At 43.1% G+C, this 18106-nt stretch overlaps 1 long non-coding RNA gene across 1 annotated transcript in view; it reads right to left on the reverse strand.

The window, feature by feature from the left end:
* LOC125709654 (uncharacterized) overlaps window positions 1-17877 on the reverse strand; it is a 209376-nt gene extending 191499 nt beyond the window's left edge. The window contains exon 1 of the long non-coding RNA XR_007382799.1: window positions 17517-17877. This is a non-coding gene — a long non-coding RNA (uncharacterized LOC125709654). The remainder of the gene's footprint in view (window positions 1-17516) is intronic.
* Window positions 17878-18106: the final 229 nt, after the last annotated feature.

Here is an 18106-nt window from a genome sequence, read left to right on the forward strand (position 1 = left end):
AGGTGTATGAATAATTCTGGGCTTGACTATATATATGTGTCTGTGTGTGTGTGTGTGTGTATAGTTAATGCACACATATAGACCTCACAAATATTAACGCTCCCCCCCCCCTTTCTAAGATGGCATTGCTCACGTGAAAATGCAGCGCTCCCTTATTGCTATTACTACCTTATTACTACCTAATTCCATGTTACATATGAAATGCATATGGCTGTCAGTTGCTGAGAATCTGAATTTATTCAGCAGGATCCTGAAATGCAGTATCTGGCTGGTGGGGCTGACTAAGTCTATGTCCAGCTTTGTCGCAAAGTCATCAAACGCAATCAAGTAAAGGCATAAACTAAGAGGTATAACTCAGAAAAAATAGTACAGAATTTTTAAAGGGCACTACTGAGACCGGTTCGGAAGGAAATGGGGGGCTAAGTTAACGGCGGAGTCACGTGACCATGTAAATAAATAATGTCTCTGCACTGAAGCAGCACAAAGGACAGTTTTAACGGCACAAACCAGCACAAACGCAACACACACGATTGCAATTGGTCTGCTGGAAATGGGGGGCCAACTTCAAACTGCTGACGTCAACATGTAAACAAACATTTATATGTCAGAAACTAAAACAGCACAAAAAAAAATTTATCGGCACAAACGCGGCACATACAATTGAGACCAGTATCTGAAGCATATGGGGGACCAACTTCACGCAGGTCTACCATTATATAAGGGGGGCACCCCGGCTCTCCAACGGCACCTCCCACCCCCCGTTGAAGGTCAAGTTAATTTTATTTAATTTTATTTTCTATATAGCTCCAGATCACAACAGAAGTCATTTAAGGTTACCTTTCCTATAGAACAGGGCTATACATTGTGCCTTTATCAAAAGTAAACAGCCTTATGTTATTCATCTTATTTACACAACAGCTTGTCATTTTTGTCTCTACACGGTCGTGCGTTTACAATTGTCCTCTGGTCTCTGTATCGCACATGGAGTTCTGCCCCGATGCACACACACAGACACGTGCACGCACACAGGTGAGCACACTCCCACCAGCGGACAGGGAGCACACGTTGGAAAATATGTCGCGTCAACCACCTGAAAAGCAGACAAAAATATCTGCTCCCAGGGTGGAGGACAAACATCCGCAATAGGCTGCAAGGAATACCATCTTGCAGCCTGCCTGCAGATCGGGAATAAATGGGTCGGACGTTTCTGACTTCCCATATCAAGAGGCTCTAGAAATGTCCTTCCAGAAGCCCAGAAAGATACACTGCAGTGACATTTTATGGATAATTGTCATAAAAAGAAATGTTCTGATGTTTAGTTCAGTTGTTATATTGACTGCTGTCATTAAAAGAAACACATGAAGACCATGAATCCTGTCGGTGACTGTCTGCCCCCCCCCCCCAAAACAAACAAAAAAAAAAGCTGCAAACCCAGGGGAAACACTGCAGTGATCAAGAAATCTAGACATGTGATCAAACTTCCTGCAGGGGAGTTGGATTTGTGTTCATGAGTCCTAATCTAACTTGTTTCAGTAAAAATATAGGTTTATGAAAGATTTTGTGAGTTTATGAAAGATTTTGCTTTGTTGTTTCAGGCACAAAGATCTTCGCTCCCCCAGAGTGGTTCCTGAGCAGAGAGTATCTGGCTGGCCCCGCCACAGTCTGGTCTGTGGGGGTTACACTATTTAATCTAGTGTGCGGCTACCTACCCTTCCACAACCAGACGGCAATCATTTCAGGCCGCCTGAAATTCCCCCCATGGGTCTCTTCTGGTGAGCAGCTTATTTTTTGTCCCGTGACTTGAGTCTCCTGACGGGGAGTGTTTTTTTCTGACTAACTATGTGCCAAATTATTCTCTGACAGGCTGCTGCAATCTAATTCGCGGGTGCCTGAGACGCAAGGCGGCGAACCGGCGGAGCTTGGAGCAGATTCAGCGCCATCTCTGGCTGCAGCAGAAGTGACTGCTGACTATTATTGGGCCTTGTCAATTATTTTCTTACTGTTTTGACTAAGGTTGATTAGATAAGGTTATATAAGATAAGTTTTTTTAAGTTGTTATATAAGTTAAGATTATATAAGATACGTTTATATAAGATAAGATTATATAAGTTAAGATAAGGTTATATACGATATGATTATATAAGTTAAGATAAGGTTATATAAGTTAAGGTTATGTAAGTTAAGGTTATATAAGATAAGTTTATATAAGTTAAGATAAGGTTATGTAAGTTAAGGTTATATAAGATAAGTTTATATAAGTTAAGATAAGGTTATATAAGATAAGATTATATACGATAAGATTATATAAGTTAAGGTTATATAAGTTAAGGTTATATAAGATAAGTTTATATAAGATAAGTTTATATAAGTTAAGATAAGGTTATATAAGATAAGATTATATACGATAAGATTATATAAGTTAAGATAAGTTTATATAAGACTAAGATAAGGTTATAAAAGATAAGTTTATATAAGATTAGTTAAGATATGATTGGATAAGATAAGATGTCTTTGAGCCGACCCTTTATCGTGTTTGAGGGGTTTGCGTGTTCCAATGATCCCAGGAGCTATGTTGTCCGGGGCTTTATGCCCCTGGTAGGGTCACCCAAGGCAAACAGGTCCAGGGTGAGGAACCAGACAAATTAGGCTCACTAGACACCTTATGGTAAGAAAATCATTGGATCCACGATTTCCCTTGCCCGGACGCGGGTCACCGAGGCCCCCCCTGAGCCAGGTCTGAGGGTGGGGCTCGATGGCGAGCGCCTGGTGGCCAGGCCTGCACCCATGGAGCCTGGTCAGGCACAGCCTGAACAAAGCACATCAATGGGCTCATCACCTGTAGGAGGGGTCATAGGGGTCAGGTGCAGTGCGAGTTGAGCAGTGGCCAAAGGCGGGGACCTTGGCGGTCCGATCCTCGGCTGCAGAAGCTAGCTCTAGGGACATGGAATGTCACCTCTCTGACGGGGAAGGAGCCTGAGCTGGTGCATGAGGTTATGAGGTTCTGACTAGATATGGGTCGGCTTGGGCTCTGGAACCAGTCTGCCTGAGGGGGCTTGGACCCTCCTCCACTCTGGAGTTGCTCGCGGGGAGAGGCGCCGAGCAGGGGTGGGCATACTTATTGCCCCCTGGCTGGGCGCCTGTACATTGGGGTTTACCGCAGTGGACGAGAGGGTAACCTCCCTTCGCTTTCAGGTGGGGGGATGGGTCCTGACTGTTGTTTGCACTTATGCGCTAAGTGGCAGTTCAGAATACCCACACCCATTTTGGAGTCCTTGGAAGGGGTGTTGGAGAGCACTCCTCCTGGGGACACTCTTGTTCTGCTGGGGGACTTCAATGCTCACTTGGGCAATGACAGTGAGACCTGGAGGGGTGTGATTGGGAAGAACGCCCCCCCCCCGATTTGAACCTGAGTGGTGTCTTGTTATTGGACTTCTGTGTTCATCACGGATTGTCCATAATGAACACCAAGGTTAAGCATAAGGGCGTCCATATGTGCACTTAGCACCAGGACACCCTAAGCCGCAGTTCGATACTTGACTTTGTAGCCGTGTAGGCATGTCTTGGACACTCGGGTGAAGAAAGGGGCAAAGCTGTCAACTGATCACTACCTAGTGGTGGGTTGGCTCCGCTAGTGGGGGAGGAAGCCGGCCAGTCCTGGCAGGCCCAAGCATATAGTGAGGGTCTGCTGGGAACGTCTGACGGAATCCCCTGTCAGGAGGAGTTTCAACTCCTACCTCCGGCAGGACTTCTCCCATGTCCTGGGGCAGGCGGGGGACATTAAGTCCGAATGGGCCATGTTCCACGCCTCAATTGTTTAGGCAGGTGACTGGAGCTGTAGCCATAAGGTGGTCGGTGCCTGTCGTGACAACAATCCCCGACCTGTTGGTGGACACCGGTGGTGAGGGATGTCGTCAAGCTGAAGAAGGAGTCCTATCGGGCCTTTTTGGCCTGTGGGACTCCAGAGGCAGCTGACGGGTACCGGCAGGCCAAGAGGAATGCAGCTTTGGTGGTCGCCAAGGCAAAAACTTGGGTGTGGGAGGAGTTTGGCGAGGCCATGGAAAACGACTTCCGGATGGCTTTAAGGAGATCCTGGTCCACCATCCGACGTCTCAGGAAGGGAAAGCGGTGCAACATCAACACTGTTTATGGTGGTGATGGGGCACTGCTGACCTCAACTCGGGACGTTTTGGGTCGGTGGAGGGAATACTTCAAAGACCTCCTCAATCCCACTGACACGCCTTCCAATGAGGAGGCAGAGTCTGGGGACTTGGGAGTGGACTCTCCTATCTCTGGGGCGGAGGTCACTGAGGTGGTTAAAAAGCTCCTCAGTGGCCGGGCCCTGGGGGTGCATGAGATCCGCCTGGAGTTCCTTAAGGCTCTGGATGTTGTGGGGCTGTCTTTGTTGACACGCATCTGCAGCATTGCGTGGACATCGGGGGCGGTGCCTCTGGATTGGCAGACCGGGATGGTGGTCCCCCTCTTCAAGAAAGGGGACCGGAGGGTGTGTTCCAACTATATGGGGATCACACTACTTAGCCTCCCTGGTAAGGTCTATTTGGGGGTTCTGGAGAGGAAGGTCTGTCGGATTGTCAAACCTCAGATTCAGGAGGAGCAGTGTGGTTTTCGCCCTGGCCGTGGGACAGTGGACCAGCTGTATACTCTCAGCAGGGTCTTGGAGCGTTCATACGATTTTGCCCAACCAGTCTAAATGTGTTTTGTGGACTTGGAGAAGGCATTCGACTGTCTCTCTCGGGGAGTCCTGTTGGGAGTGCTCCGGAAGTATGGGGTGCCGGGCTTACTTATAAGGGCTGTTCGGTCCCTGTATGACTGGTGTTATAGCTTGGTCCGCATGGTCGGCAATAAGTTGGACTCGTTTCCGGTGAGAGTTGGACTCCGTCAGGGTTGTCCTTTGTCACCGATTCCGTTTGTAGCTTTTATGGATGGAATTTCTAGGCGCAGCCAGGGCGTTGAAGGTGTCAGGTTTGGTGACCTCAGGATTAGGTCTCTGCTTTTCGCAGATGATGTGGTTCTGTTGGCTTCATTGGACCGTGACCTTCGGCTCTCACTGGGACAGTTCGCAGCTGAGTGTGAAGCGGCTGGGATGAGAATCAGCACCTCCAAGTCTGAGACCATGGTCCTCAGCTGGAAAAGGGTGGAATGCTCTCTCCTGGTCGGGGAGGGGGTCCTTCCCCAAGTGGAGGAGTTTAAGTATTTCGGGGTTTTGTTCACGAGTGAGGGATGGATGGAACGAGAGATCGACAGGCGGATCGGTACGGCGTCAGTAGTGATGCGGGCACTGCATCGGCCTGTCGTGATGAAGAAAGAGCTGAGCCAAAAGGCAAAGCTCTCGCTTTACCAGTCAATCTACGTTCCTACCCTCACCTATGGTCTTGAGCTATGGGTAGCGACCGAAAGAACTAGATCGCGAGTACAAGCGGCCAAAATGAGTTTTTTCCGCAGGGTGGCTGGGCTCTCCCTTAGAGATAGGGTGAAGAGCTCGGTCATTCGGGAGAGACTCAGAGTAGAACCGCTGCTCCTCCACATTGAGAGGAGCCAGATGAGGTGGCTCAGGCATCTGCTTAGGATGCCTCCCTGGTTATGTGTTTCGGGCATGTCCTACTGGGAGGAGGCCCAGGGGAAGACCCAGGACACGCTGGAGGGACTATGTCTCTCGGCTAGCCTGGGAACACCTCGGGATTCCCCCAGAGGAGCTGGCTGAAGTGGCCGGGGAGAGGGAAGTCTGGGTTTCCCTGCTGAGACTGCTGCCCCCGTGACCTGACCTCGGATAAGCGGGAGATGATGGATGGATGGAAGATTATATAACATAAGATCAGATTAGATAAGATAGAGGAGAGGGTGGAGAATAGGTAGTATCCAGGGTGTGAGGAGTCTTTGATGATGTTGCTGGCTCTCCGGTGGAGTCTGCCAGTCTAGATGTCCTTGAGAACTTGTGCTCTCTTATTGAGGTGTGGACTGAGGAAGCCGCGCCGGAGCCCTACTGTATAAGGCTGTTTTGACACTACAGAATGGGGAATATTTGTAGAGGGAACAGACCTAGAGGTCACACATCTGCTGTGCTCTCTTACTCCCTTACACATCGCACAGCAGATGTATGACTGGCTTCCTATCTGGCAGCGCATTTCGTTTAAGGTTTTGCTCTTTATCTGCAAATCTCTTCACTATCTGGCCCCATCCATCCATCCATCCATTTTCCAAACCGCTTACCCTACCCCATCCTATCTAACTGATCTACTACACAGACATTCCCCCAAACATTACCTTCATTCTGCTGACAGTAATCTCCTAAAATCACTAATTACTACTATTGGCATGAGAGGACCTTTTCTGTTACTGCCCCCTCTCTATGGAACTCCCTTCCTAGTAACATTAGGAACTCCTCAACTCTCTTATCTTTTAAAGACTCTCTTAAGAGCCATATTTTCAAAATAGCTTGTAATTGTTGATAGAACTTTGTCCTGTTTGTTTGCCTAATGTGTGTGTGTTTCTTTTTCTCTGATTTGCCTTTGTAAAGTGACTTTGAGTATCTAGAAAAGCACTATATAAAATACATGTATTATTATTTTTTTATTATTATTATCTTTTATTAAAATACAGATTTATTTATGCAGATGCTCTGTATATGTGTTTTTCATTTGTTCTGGTTTCTCAGTAACAGTGGTTAGTTGATGCACCAAATTCTGGTTCCCAGAATTTCCACGTCATATCATAATGATTTGACCTTAATTAAGACGAGGGCTGGGCCAAAAATCTTGGGGTGTCAAGTGTTGGATACCTTACCTTGGACTGAGCATGATTGAGACTCAGAGTCTGTTACATATTATAAGTAGCACTTTTGCTGAGTATCACATTCTGCAAGAGCTGCAATGATTTGCACATCAATGGCTTTGCGTCTGCCTTAGACCCAAGGTCACTCATGCTTAACTTGTATGTCTTAAGGCAGGGGTCTCAAACTCAAATTGGCTGGGGGCCATTGCTGTGACTGATATTTCATAGGAGGGCCATTTTACCATTCATGGTAATCTCTGAAAATTTACTTTAGTTGCTGAGTTGTTAACTTTCTTTTATATTACATTACTAACATATTTCTGCTATACTTAACAAAAATATAAACAACAGTGTCTGTGTATTATGTTATATATTTTTTACGTTTTAATTAACAGTTACCTACTTTATTTTAACTATTTATAACAAACAACCTTACACTGAACAAATGCAATACATTTGCAAACTATGCTATTTCTTGCCAGACACCTGGCAGCGCTTTCGCTCTCACAACTGCGCCACATTGGCCCTGATGGTGTTCACAGTTGAAACCCTTAGTACAGCTTCAAGATGAGCATCACTAAGCCTGGACCTGAACTTGCATTTGTTAAAGTTCATAGCTGAGAAAAGCTTCTCACACAGATATGTGCTTCCAAAAAGGCACATTAACCGACTGAACACTTTGGACAGCTCTGGGAAGCGTGGAGGTAATTCTCTCAAAAACTGTGCAGTCTTGTCTGCATTTCCCCGTGCCTCTCTGAATTTAGTTTTTAGCTCACTGTTGCACTGCAAGTCAATAAGTTCCATTTGCAAAAAATTTGGGACACTCTCCACATCAGCTGGGAAGGGGTCTGCAAACAGCTGGAAAGTGTCACGGTGTGCCTTGAAGTCTGCAAAACGCTCATCAAATTCCTGAAGTAGGTTTTCAACAGCAGATGCATATTCATCACCATTGAATGCTATGTCCTCCTCCACAAGAGATCTGCATGTTGTGAAATGACTGAGGCTTTTTGCAGAAAGCTGAGTTTTCCACAATCTTAATTTTGTGGAGAAGGCTTTCACACTTTCATACGCTGCTGTGATAAGCTGACCAGGGCCCTGGAGCTTCAGGTTAAGGATGTTCAGTTCCTGTGTAATGTCCACTAGGAATGCAAGGTCCATGACCCATTTAGGATCATCAAATTCAGGAACATCCATTCTGCCATCTTCCATGAATCTCTTCACCTTTGTTCTTAGCTCAAAAAATCTCTTCAAGACATTTCCCCTGCTGAGCCAGCGCACCTCATTGAAGTAAAGTACATCGCCATATGTTGCCTCAATTTCTTCTAAAAAGGCACGAAACTGGCGGTGCTGTAAACTCCTTGACCTGATGTAATTGATGCATTTTAGGACAACAGACATGACATGTTCATATTTCAAGCATTTGCTGCACAGTGCCTGTTGGTGTATAATGCAGTGCAGAACAACCGCTGGATCTGCATGTTCCTCTTCTAACTTTCTTTGCACCAGCGCCACCAGTCCATTTTTTTTTACCTGTCATAGACGGGCCGCCATCGGTAGTAATGCCTACTAGTCTGTTCCAAGGTAAACCAGCGCGTTCAATCGCGTCGCCCAACTGCTGAAATATATCTTTGGCTGTTGTCCGGCCGTGCATTGGACACAAACTCAGCAATTCTTCTGTCACCTCAAACTTTTCATTAATTTTCAGTGAAAACCCCCGCTTTCCCACGTAGCTGATCGTAAATGTCACTCGATAATTCAGTAATCCGCTCTGCCACTGTATTTGCCGATAAAGAGAGATTGTTGAACATGTTCGTCTTTTCTGGACATAAAATATCAGCGACCTTCAACATACAGTCCTTCATAAACTGCCCTTCAGTGAATGGCTTTCCTGCTTTAGCGATCATCTCACTCACCACATAACTCGCTTCAACTGCAGCATCAGCATCCTTTTTGGCTTTGTAGAAAAGAGTTTGCTGGGACGTTAGCTCTCTCTACAACTGGGGGGCTCGTTTTTTTCTTTCGTCTTCCTAGTACTTCTCATACTGGTCTCCATGTTTAGTAGAGTAATGACGCTTGAGATTGTATTCCTTTAGAACGGCAACTTTTTCTTTGCATATTAGGCAGGTGGCATTTCCATTAAACTCCACAAAAAAATACTGCAGTGTCCATCTTTCCTGAAACTGTCTGTGTTCATCATCCACTTTCCTTTTCGGTTTGGAATAAGACATTTTCGTTCACAGCCAAACAAAAATAAACTGCTAAAGCCCCGAAACTAGCTCTCTTCTTAGCATGTCTGCTGGCACACGTAGGTTTTTTACGCTATCACCGTATTCATTTTTTTCCACCGTGTTTTTGTTTGTGTTGTTTTTGTATATTGAATGATATTGAATTGCTATAAAATAACTACAAAAATGATCATTAATATTAATATTAAATATTGTTAAAATATTTTGCGGGCCGGATTGCGTTATATTTTTAACGTCAGTTGCGGGCCGGAGGGAAGGGGAGGGAGAGCCGTAAATGGCCCGCGGGCCGGCAGAGTGAGACCCCTGTCTTAAGGGTTATGTAAGCTAAAGCTAATTTTACTATGCATGGGAAATGCTAAGTGTGCTGACAGAAGTAAACTTTGTTTTAAATTGTAATCTGGTTTAATTTGTTATTACCATTAGCTGGCATTACTACTTCATTTTCAATAGATTCATCTGCTTTTGATTAATTTCATATGTGTTATATTTATATTTAATATTATTTACATTGCAGAATGCAAGGGGATTTTATTTGATTAAGGGTTGTTTCCTTTAAATATTTTGCATATATTTTAACTGTTTCGGACGTATATTTTTTTTTACGTCATTTCCTGTGTGCTGGCGGGAGAGGAATAAGTTTTGCGAGCGGCGCTGGGGTTTTAGACTGCATAAGAAATTAAGAGAATATCCATAAGCAAGGATTTTCAAACATTCCCTCTTAGCTCACAAGCAGGCAAAAGTGGTATGTTGTACTTTGAGTTTATCGTTGTATGTATGTTATTGTTAGCGAATATGTAATATGTATTTTCTTTGTATTTGTCCTGTATCTTTAGTTCTACGGTGTTTACGTCAGTGCTAAGTGTGCTGTAAATAAACATCAGTGTGCAAGACGCTTGGAACTTCGCATTGTGACTAAGAGCGGCATACTAAGTGTTAATAATTCTAGACTTATCTGGAAGGAAATTATATTGCATGGGCAAACTTATAATAATCAGTTAAATAAGAGTGAAACCAAGAGAGAGCTGTTCCATTAATATCAACCACAGCTTCTAGGTGGTCCAAGGGAATATTATCGTCCACAGTATCAAATGCTGCAGTTAGATCTAGTAATACCAACAAAGGTATCCAGCCACGGTCAGAAGCCATAAGCAAATCATTTATTACTTTGATTAAAGCTGTCTTCCCTGTGGTTTGATCTAAAGCCAGACTGATATAATTCATTATTATTATTATTTTTCAGTAGAAAAGAAGACAGCTGATGAACAACTTTTTGTAGGATCTTTGAAATGAAAGGAAGATTTGCGATCCTTGGGTGGGTCTATATTTTCCCAAATCACTAGGTTCTAGATTTGGTTTCTTTAGAACAGGTCTAATAACAGCTATTTTAAAAGGTTTCTGAATATATCCAAGCCTAAGAGATGAGTTTAACAAGTTTAACAGGGTCGTGCTCAAAACCAAGCTCAAAAGTTCTGATTGTTGTTTTAGGACAGAAAGATTCAAAAGTGGCAATATCAGTAGGAACAGGACTAGTAGAAGGCTGGGAGCTGTGCACTAGATTGTGGAAAAGGTGATTAAGTTCAGAGTATCAGGGGGCAGGTTTCTCAACTCTATGTTTAATTTTGTTAAGTGGAGCTACAAGATCTAGAATGCTGCGAAAGGATTTCACCTTGTTCACAGTTACCTGTTCAAGTTCACTTTCACACGAGGCTTCAGATGTAAGGTTGAAGGCAGGAGATAAGGGCAGGGTGGGCAAGGCCATCACCCCCTGGGCCCTCCCCTGAGCCATAAGAAGCCCCTCCCATATACTAAATACACACAAAGTTATACCAGAGGTGGAAGTTTCAGGTCCAAAAAGTACAAATCCACACTAGGATTTTGTTTCAACCAACCCTGTGACTCACAGTACCCTGTGAGTCTTTATACTCAAAAAGTTGGTTGAAACTAAATTACAGTCTGGATTCGTATTTTATGAAGCTGACATTTCCACCTATGAATTAAATTGACATAACTTCTCCCAAAATTTTGACAGCTCAACTGAACCACTTATGTATTTAGAGTGACTTGCGATTTTATATAACTTTCATTTTTCATATACATTCTTATTATGGTGGGTGTACGGTGTAATTTTTTAAAAGATAAATCTGTAGAATCCCTACAACAAACTTAAAATATGATACTTAGTAATGTTTTGAAGTCAAACTAAGCTGTTCCTTTGTATTAAATGGTTTTCCGCTTGAGGAATTAGCAAAAACCTGCAGTGCATGATGGGTAGGATCTAATGGCTGCCTCACCTCCTCATCCGTCTGACGACATACATGAAGAATAGGAAGGTGCGTAATATTCATGCCTGGTTGCGTTTGTTGTTCCAGAAAGTAATTCAGCATGTTCAAAAGTGAAAGTGGGGCACAAAAGAGGAAGGAAAAGAAAAAAAACTTTGAGCAAGTTCTGTTCTAATAGGCTATTATATGCCGCAGGCCTTCTGTTTGCTTGCAGTTTTTGGTTTTTGTTGGATATAGCCTGATTATATGCCACGGGCCTTTTAATTTGTTTGTTTGCATTTTCGCCAGGTAGGCTACCTTCTTTAAAGTGCGTTTTGTTAGACTACATATTTCGGGATATTTTATTGTTGTCTTTGTAAATATGTATATAGTTTAGCCTAACCCAGCCAATTAACGGAGCAAGCCAGCTCAATTAGGTGCCGGTCCCAAGCCCGGATTAATGGGGAGGGTTGACGTCAAGAAATAAAGAGACTGTATCTTCACTGCATCACTCATGTCAAAATGTGGGAAATATGTGGTTGTACAAATAAATGCGTTAAAGCAGGTTAATGATTTTCTGCTGTCTAAATTGTATAAAAAGTTAGGCTACATGACATCTGAATGGGCTATACCCGGATGCATGGACGCATTATGAGAATGAGAGAGACGGCGCATGCACACTAATTAACCTATACCCTGTTCACTTAGACAATACACTGTCATTTCTGCAACAGAAATGGATGAGATGGGCAGGCAGCTGGAGGTGGAATTTTTGTCCTTGGTAAAACTCTGACGGTCTCCACACTGGTAACAACGTTGTTTTCTAGGCATAGCCACACAAATCTCCTCCTCCATAGAAAATGCAATTTAGCCATTAAAACTTCCAACCATTCCAACAGCCAGCGGTACAGCAATGATAATCTGGTTTGAACAGCCGACCTATAGGTTATCCCAAAAACCTGCACACACACCAGCCCCTTGCAGATAAGACAGGCCACCCCTGCCCTAAACCAATAAAGTACTCCCACAATATTGGTAGGGACATGTCCCTACTGTTTATACCCAAATGTACACCACTGTTCATAACACATGGTATAGAAGAGGGCACAAACCTACACCTGCAGATTCTGCCTTATCTCTTTTTTTATTCTTTTTTTCAGGCCACTACCACCCCCCCCCCTTTATTTTAAAGTTACAGTATAGAGATATTCAATTCCAGGGTGGCCACTCCGAACTCACCTGCCCTACTACCGTGATTATACAAAAAAAACTAAGATAAATAAAATAATCAATTAAACAAAAAAAAAGGGGAGGACCACACAGAAACAACAATTATAACAATAACAGACTTTAATCACCATGGGGAGAGAGAAAAAAAATATAAATAATAATAATAAAGATGGGATGGAGAAAAGGTGTAGGGGAATGCAGAGTACAAAGAACCATAACACACACAACACCCATTACAAGGGTGTTTATTTATTAACTGAAATAAATAAAAATGACAAAAGAAAAAACGATAACTAACTGAAACTGTATTGTGCATTGACAAAACTAACTAAAACGTACTGAAACTATAGATGAAAGGTCCTTCGTTTTCATCTGTCAATTTATCTATAAGCCTTTTGGATTGATATGAAATCGATTTATTTCACTCTAGCAGTTTTACGTGAGCTGGTGGCACCATACACATCTCTGTCCCTCAGTTCTGGTTTACAGTCGGCTTGTGCTCCATTACCTGGAAAAATGGCGACGACAAAAGTTGGGAGAAGGTGGCAGAGTCTTCTCTGGAATTTCTTTGACTATGACAGAGAGACAGATAAGAGCAGGTGCATTGTAGAAACAGGTGACAAAATATGTGGGATACGTTTGAATGTCCACTTGAGAAGCTCGCATAAAACGCCTAATCGCGAGTACCTTGACCAAGTAGCCTCTCTGATTAGCTCCCCCAAAAGAGAAGCAACATCCTGGCCAGGTAGCACCAGGAAGGAGGAGACAACCATAATGGACTGCTTTCACCGACGATCAAACAGCTGCTGGTTAGTAAATACGCAGGAACACCACAAGCGGGAGGATGCATCGGTAAACATGTTTATTGAGACTGGGATGTCTACACGATTATGTGACTCAGTTGCTTTCAAAAAGTCCAGCTATTCTCTCGAACCAAAATTCAAATCACCCGGTGCTGCAAGAGTGAATAACCTTATTGGAGCTAAGATGGATGAAGCAAAGCACAAATTGAGAGAGATCATAAAGGACGTGAGGAAGCTGACTCTTTGTGTAGATGGTTGGAAAAAGAGAGGATTAACAGTATCTTTCATGGGTGTGTCAGCATGCTTTTATCATCCACCCAGAGGCCAGGTTTACCATGCTCTGCTTAACCTACACCGAATGGAGCACCCACATACTGGAGAGTCCATTGCTCGCTGTATTGACGAGACATTGGATGCATGGGGTATAGGAGAAGACAAGGTGCTACTCATTGTGACAGATAATGGGTCCAACATCATCAAAGCTGTGCGGCTGCTTAGGGACAGAGGCCAAGAACAAAGTGAGGAGTCCACAGATGGTTCACGGGCTCAGCCAGGAGGTGCTGGAGAAGGTCTGGATGAATTGTGGATCGAATCAGAGTCAGAGGACACAGACGAGGAGGATGAGGAGATTGGAGAGACTGGAGACCTTGGTGAGTGAGGTTATAATGCCAAATACATTAGTCTTATTGATTTATTATTTTATTTATGTATATATATATATATATATATATATATATATATATATATGTCACAATGATATAACCAGCATTGTAAGCTTTAATTGATATTAACTCCATAGAGTTAATAATTCACTTGCTCTCATTTACTCACTTCTATTCAAATCTAAAATGTCCATGCCAAATGGTATACATCTGTTAAAACTAAAAAACTAAAAAAAAACATCATAGTTATTGTTGTCATAATTTCATTATCTTATATTAAGATTCGTTATAAAGATATTTACATATATTAATATATATATATATATATACATATATACAGTCAGTTCCATAAATATTGGGACATCGACACAATTCTAATCTTTTTGGCTCTATACACCACCTCAATGGATTTAAAATGGAATGAACAAGATGTGCTTTAACTGCAGACTTTCAGCTTTAATTTGAGGGTATTTACATACAAATCAGGTGAACGGTGTAGGAATTACAGCAGTTTGTATATCTGCCAAGCACTATTTAAGGGACCAAAAGAAATGGGACAAATTAACAACCATAAATCAAACTTTCACTTTTTAATACTTGGTTGCAAATCCTTTGCAGTCAATTACAGCCTGAAGTCTGGAATGCACAGGCATCATCAAACGCTGGGTTGCATCCCTAGTGATGCTCTGCTAGGCCTCTACTGCAACTGTCTTCTGTTCCTGCTTGTTCTTGGGGCATTTCCCCTTCAGTTTTGTCTTTAGCAAGTGAAATACACGCTGAATCGGATTCAGGTCAGATGATTGACTTGGCCATTGCATAATATTCCACTTCTTTGCCTTAAAAAACTCTTTGGTTGCTTTCGCAGTATGCTTCAGGTCATTGTCCATCTGCACTATGAAGCACCGTCCAATGAGTTCTGAAGCATTTGGCTGAATATGAGCAGATAATATTGCCCGAAACACTTCAGAATTCATCCTGCTGCTTTTGTCAGCAGGCACATCATCAATAAATACAAGGGAACCAGTTCCAGTGGCAGCCATACATGCCCACGCCATGACACTACCACCACCATACTTCACTGATGATGTGGTATGTTTTGGATCGTGAGCAGTTCCTTTCCTTCTCCATACTCTTCTCTTCCCATCACTCTGGTACAAGTTGATCTTTGTCTCATCTGTCCATAGGATGTTGTTCCAGAACTGTAAAGGCTTTTTTAGATGTTGTTTGGCAAACTCTAATCTGGCCTTCCTGTTTTTGAGGCTCACCAATGGTTTTCATCTTTAGTTGAACCCTCTGTATTCACTCTGGTGAAGTCTTCTCTTGATTGTTGACCTTGACACACATACACCTACTTCCTGGAGAGTGTTCTTGATCTGGCCAACTGTTCTGAAGGGGTTTTTCTTCACCAGGGAAAGATTTCTTCGGTCATCCACCACAGTTGTTTTCCGTGGTCTTGCAACTCTTTTGGTTGCTTGCTTGCTATCTCTCTGATGGGTTTGTTTTTATTTTTCAGCCTAATGACGGCTTGCTTCACTGATAGTGACAGCTCTTTGCATCTCATCTTGAGAGTTGACAGCAACGGATTCCAAATGCAAATAGCACACTTGAAATGAACTCTAGACCTTTTATCTGCTCCTTGTAAATTAGATAATGAGGGAATGACACACACTTGGCCATGGAACAGCTGAGCAGCCAATTGTCCCATTACTTTTGGTCCCTTAAAAAGTGGGTGGCAGATATACAAACTGCTGTAATTCGTACACCGTTCACCTGATTTGTATGTAAGTACCCTCAAATTAAAGCTGAAAGTCTGCAGTTAAAGCACATCTTGTTTGTTTCATTCGTTTCAAATCCATTGTGGTGGTGTATAGAGCCAAAAAGATTAGAATTGTGTCGATGTCCCAATATTTATGGACCTGACTGTGCATATATATATATATATATATATATATATATATATATATATTAAATGTGTTATCCAGTGGAAACAAATTTAGGACAATAAACAGACAAAGTCCTAATTAATAAATAATTCTTTATTAAACGGTACCATTCCTATGTGTGTTTTACATTTAATGATAATCAATTATCTATTTGTTTGTCTGCTCTCTCTCTGCTAGATGCCAGATGATGGGGAGAACAACAAGTTCCAGAGAATGCCATGCCTGGTCCACACCCTTCAGCTCACCCTGAAAGATACCATTAAGCACCCAAATGCTGATTTGCTCATATCACGAGCAAGAAAGCTGGAGCACGCAGTGAGGAAATCGTCAGTGACAAATGAAGCAACGATCAAAAAGTGTGGCAAAACTCTGGTCCGAGATTGTAGTACACGATGGAACAGCACTTTTGATATGCTGAGAAGACTGCAGGAGATCAGAACTGAACTAAACCAAGTGCTTGAGGAGTTGGGCATGGACACACTTCTCACAAGCAATTGGGCTAAGCTAGAGAACCTGGTCAAGCTACTTGAGCCCTTTGCCATTCACACAGACCAGCTTCAGAGTGACAGTTAGTCACTCTCACAAGTAGTGCCATGCCTGCTCAACCTTGAGGTACATCTACTGACAACTACTGCTGCTGGGAAGCAGTTAGCTCAAATGCTGCTGAAGTCCTTGCGAGAACGTTTTGCTGCCATTCTTAGCCCTGATTCCCCTCAGTTTGATGCTACACCAGCAGCAGCCTGCCTACTCAATACAAGTGTTTCACTGATTCTTCAAACACCAGACATGCTGTCACTGAGGAGGGCAGCACAGTCTTTAGTACAGAACCTGGCAGCTCAGTATAACCCAGCAACTCCTTCTCAGTATAACCCTCCAACTCCTTCTCAGAGTATATTTAATGAGACATCGTTGCAGTTCTGGAGTTCGAGAGGCTGTTTATCCAAAAACTTGCCCCTGTGGCCCTGGGTCTCGTTAGTGCCCCTGCGTCACAAGCCTTTGTGGAGCACATCTTCTCTGTGTGTGGACTGTTGTCATCTGGCCTGAGGAACAGAACAACCACATCTCTGGATCAGTGTGTTTTCCTCAACATCAACAAGAAATTGTTGCTTGACTGAAGTATACCCATTGCTCTCTCTCTCTCTCTCTCTCTCTCTCACACACACACACACACACATACACACACACCAGTTCTTTTGCAGCCAAAAAGGGGAAAAAATGAATCAGTCCTGTTGTGCAATGGTTTTTAAGTTTCTTAATTTTTTTCTCAGATTGAGCTGATTGGGTTTAAGAACATAAGAACTATACAAACGAGAGGAGGCCATTCGGCCCATCAAGCTCGCTTGGGGAGAACTAAACTAATAGCTCAGAGTCGTTAAAATCTTATCTAGCTCTGATTTAAAGGAACCCAAGGATTCAGCTTGCACTACATTATCAGGAAGGCTATTCCATACTCTGACTACACGCTGCGTAAAGAAGTGCTTCCTTAAATCCAGCTTGAAATGTTCTCCCGCTAATTTCCACCTATGGCCACGAGTTCGTGTATTTAAACTAATGCTGAAGTAACTATTTGGTTGAACAGCATCCAAACCTGTTAGAATCTTATATACCTGGATCATGTCCCCCCTCAATCTCCTTTGCTTGAGACTGAACAGATTTAGCTCAAGTAACCGTTCCTCGTATGACATTCCTCTAAGACCAGGAATCATTTTTGTGGCCCTACGCTGCACCTTTTCTAAGGCCACAATGTCCTTTTTAAGATATGGTGACCAAACCTGCACACAATATTCTAGGTGAGGTCTCACCAAGGAATTGTATAATCTTAGCATTACCTCCCTTGACTTAAACTCCACACACCTGGAGATATACCCCAACATCCTATTGGCCTTTTTTATTGCTACCCCACACTGGCGAGAATGGGACATGGAAGCATCAACATACACACCAAGGTCTTTCTCATGATCAGCTACCTTTATTTCAGTGACACCCATGAAATACCTGTACTTTATATTTCTGCTCCCTAGATGGAGTACCTTACATTTATCGACGTTAAATTTCATCTGCCAGGTATCGGCCCAGTCACTAATTAAATCAAGATCCCGCTGTAGCTGCTGAGCCACTAATTCAGTATCTGCTACACCACCCACCTTGGTGTCATCTGCAAATTTCACCAGTTTACTG

Source organism: Brienomyrus brachyistius, chromosome 16 (assembly GCF_023856365.1).
Source record: "Brienomyrus brachyistius isolate T26 chromosome 16, BBRACH_0.4, whole genome shotgun sequence".
NCBI classification, from domain to species: Eukaryota; Metazoa; Chordata; class Actinopteri; order Osteoglossiformes; family Mormyridae; genus Brienomyrus; species Brienomyrus brachyistius.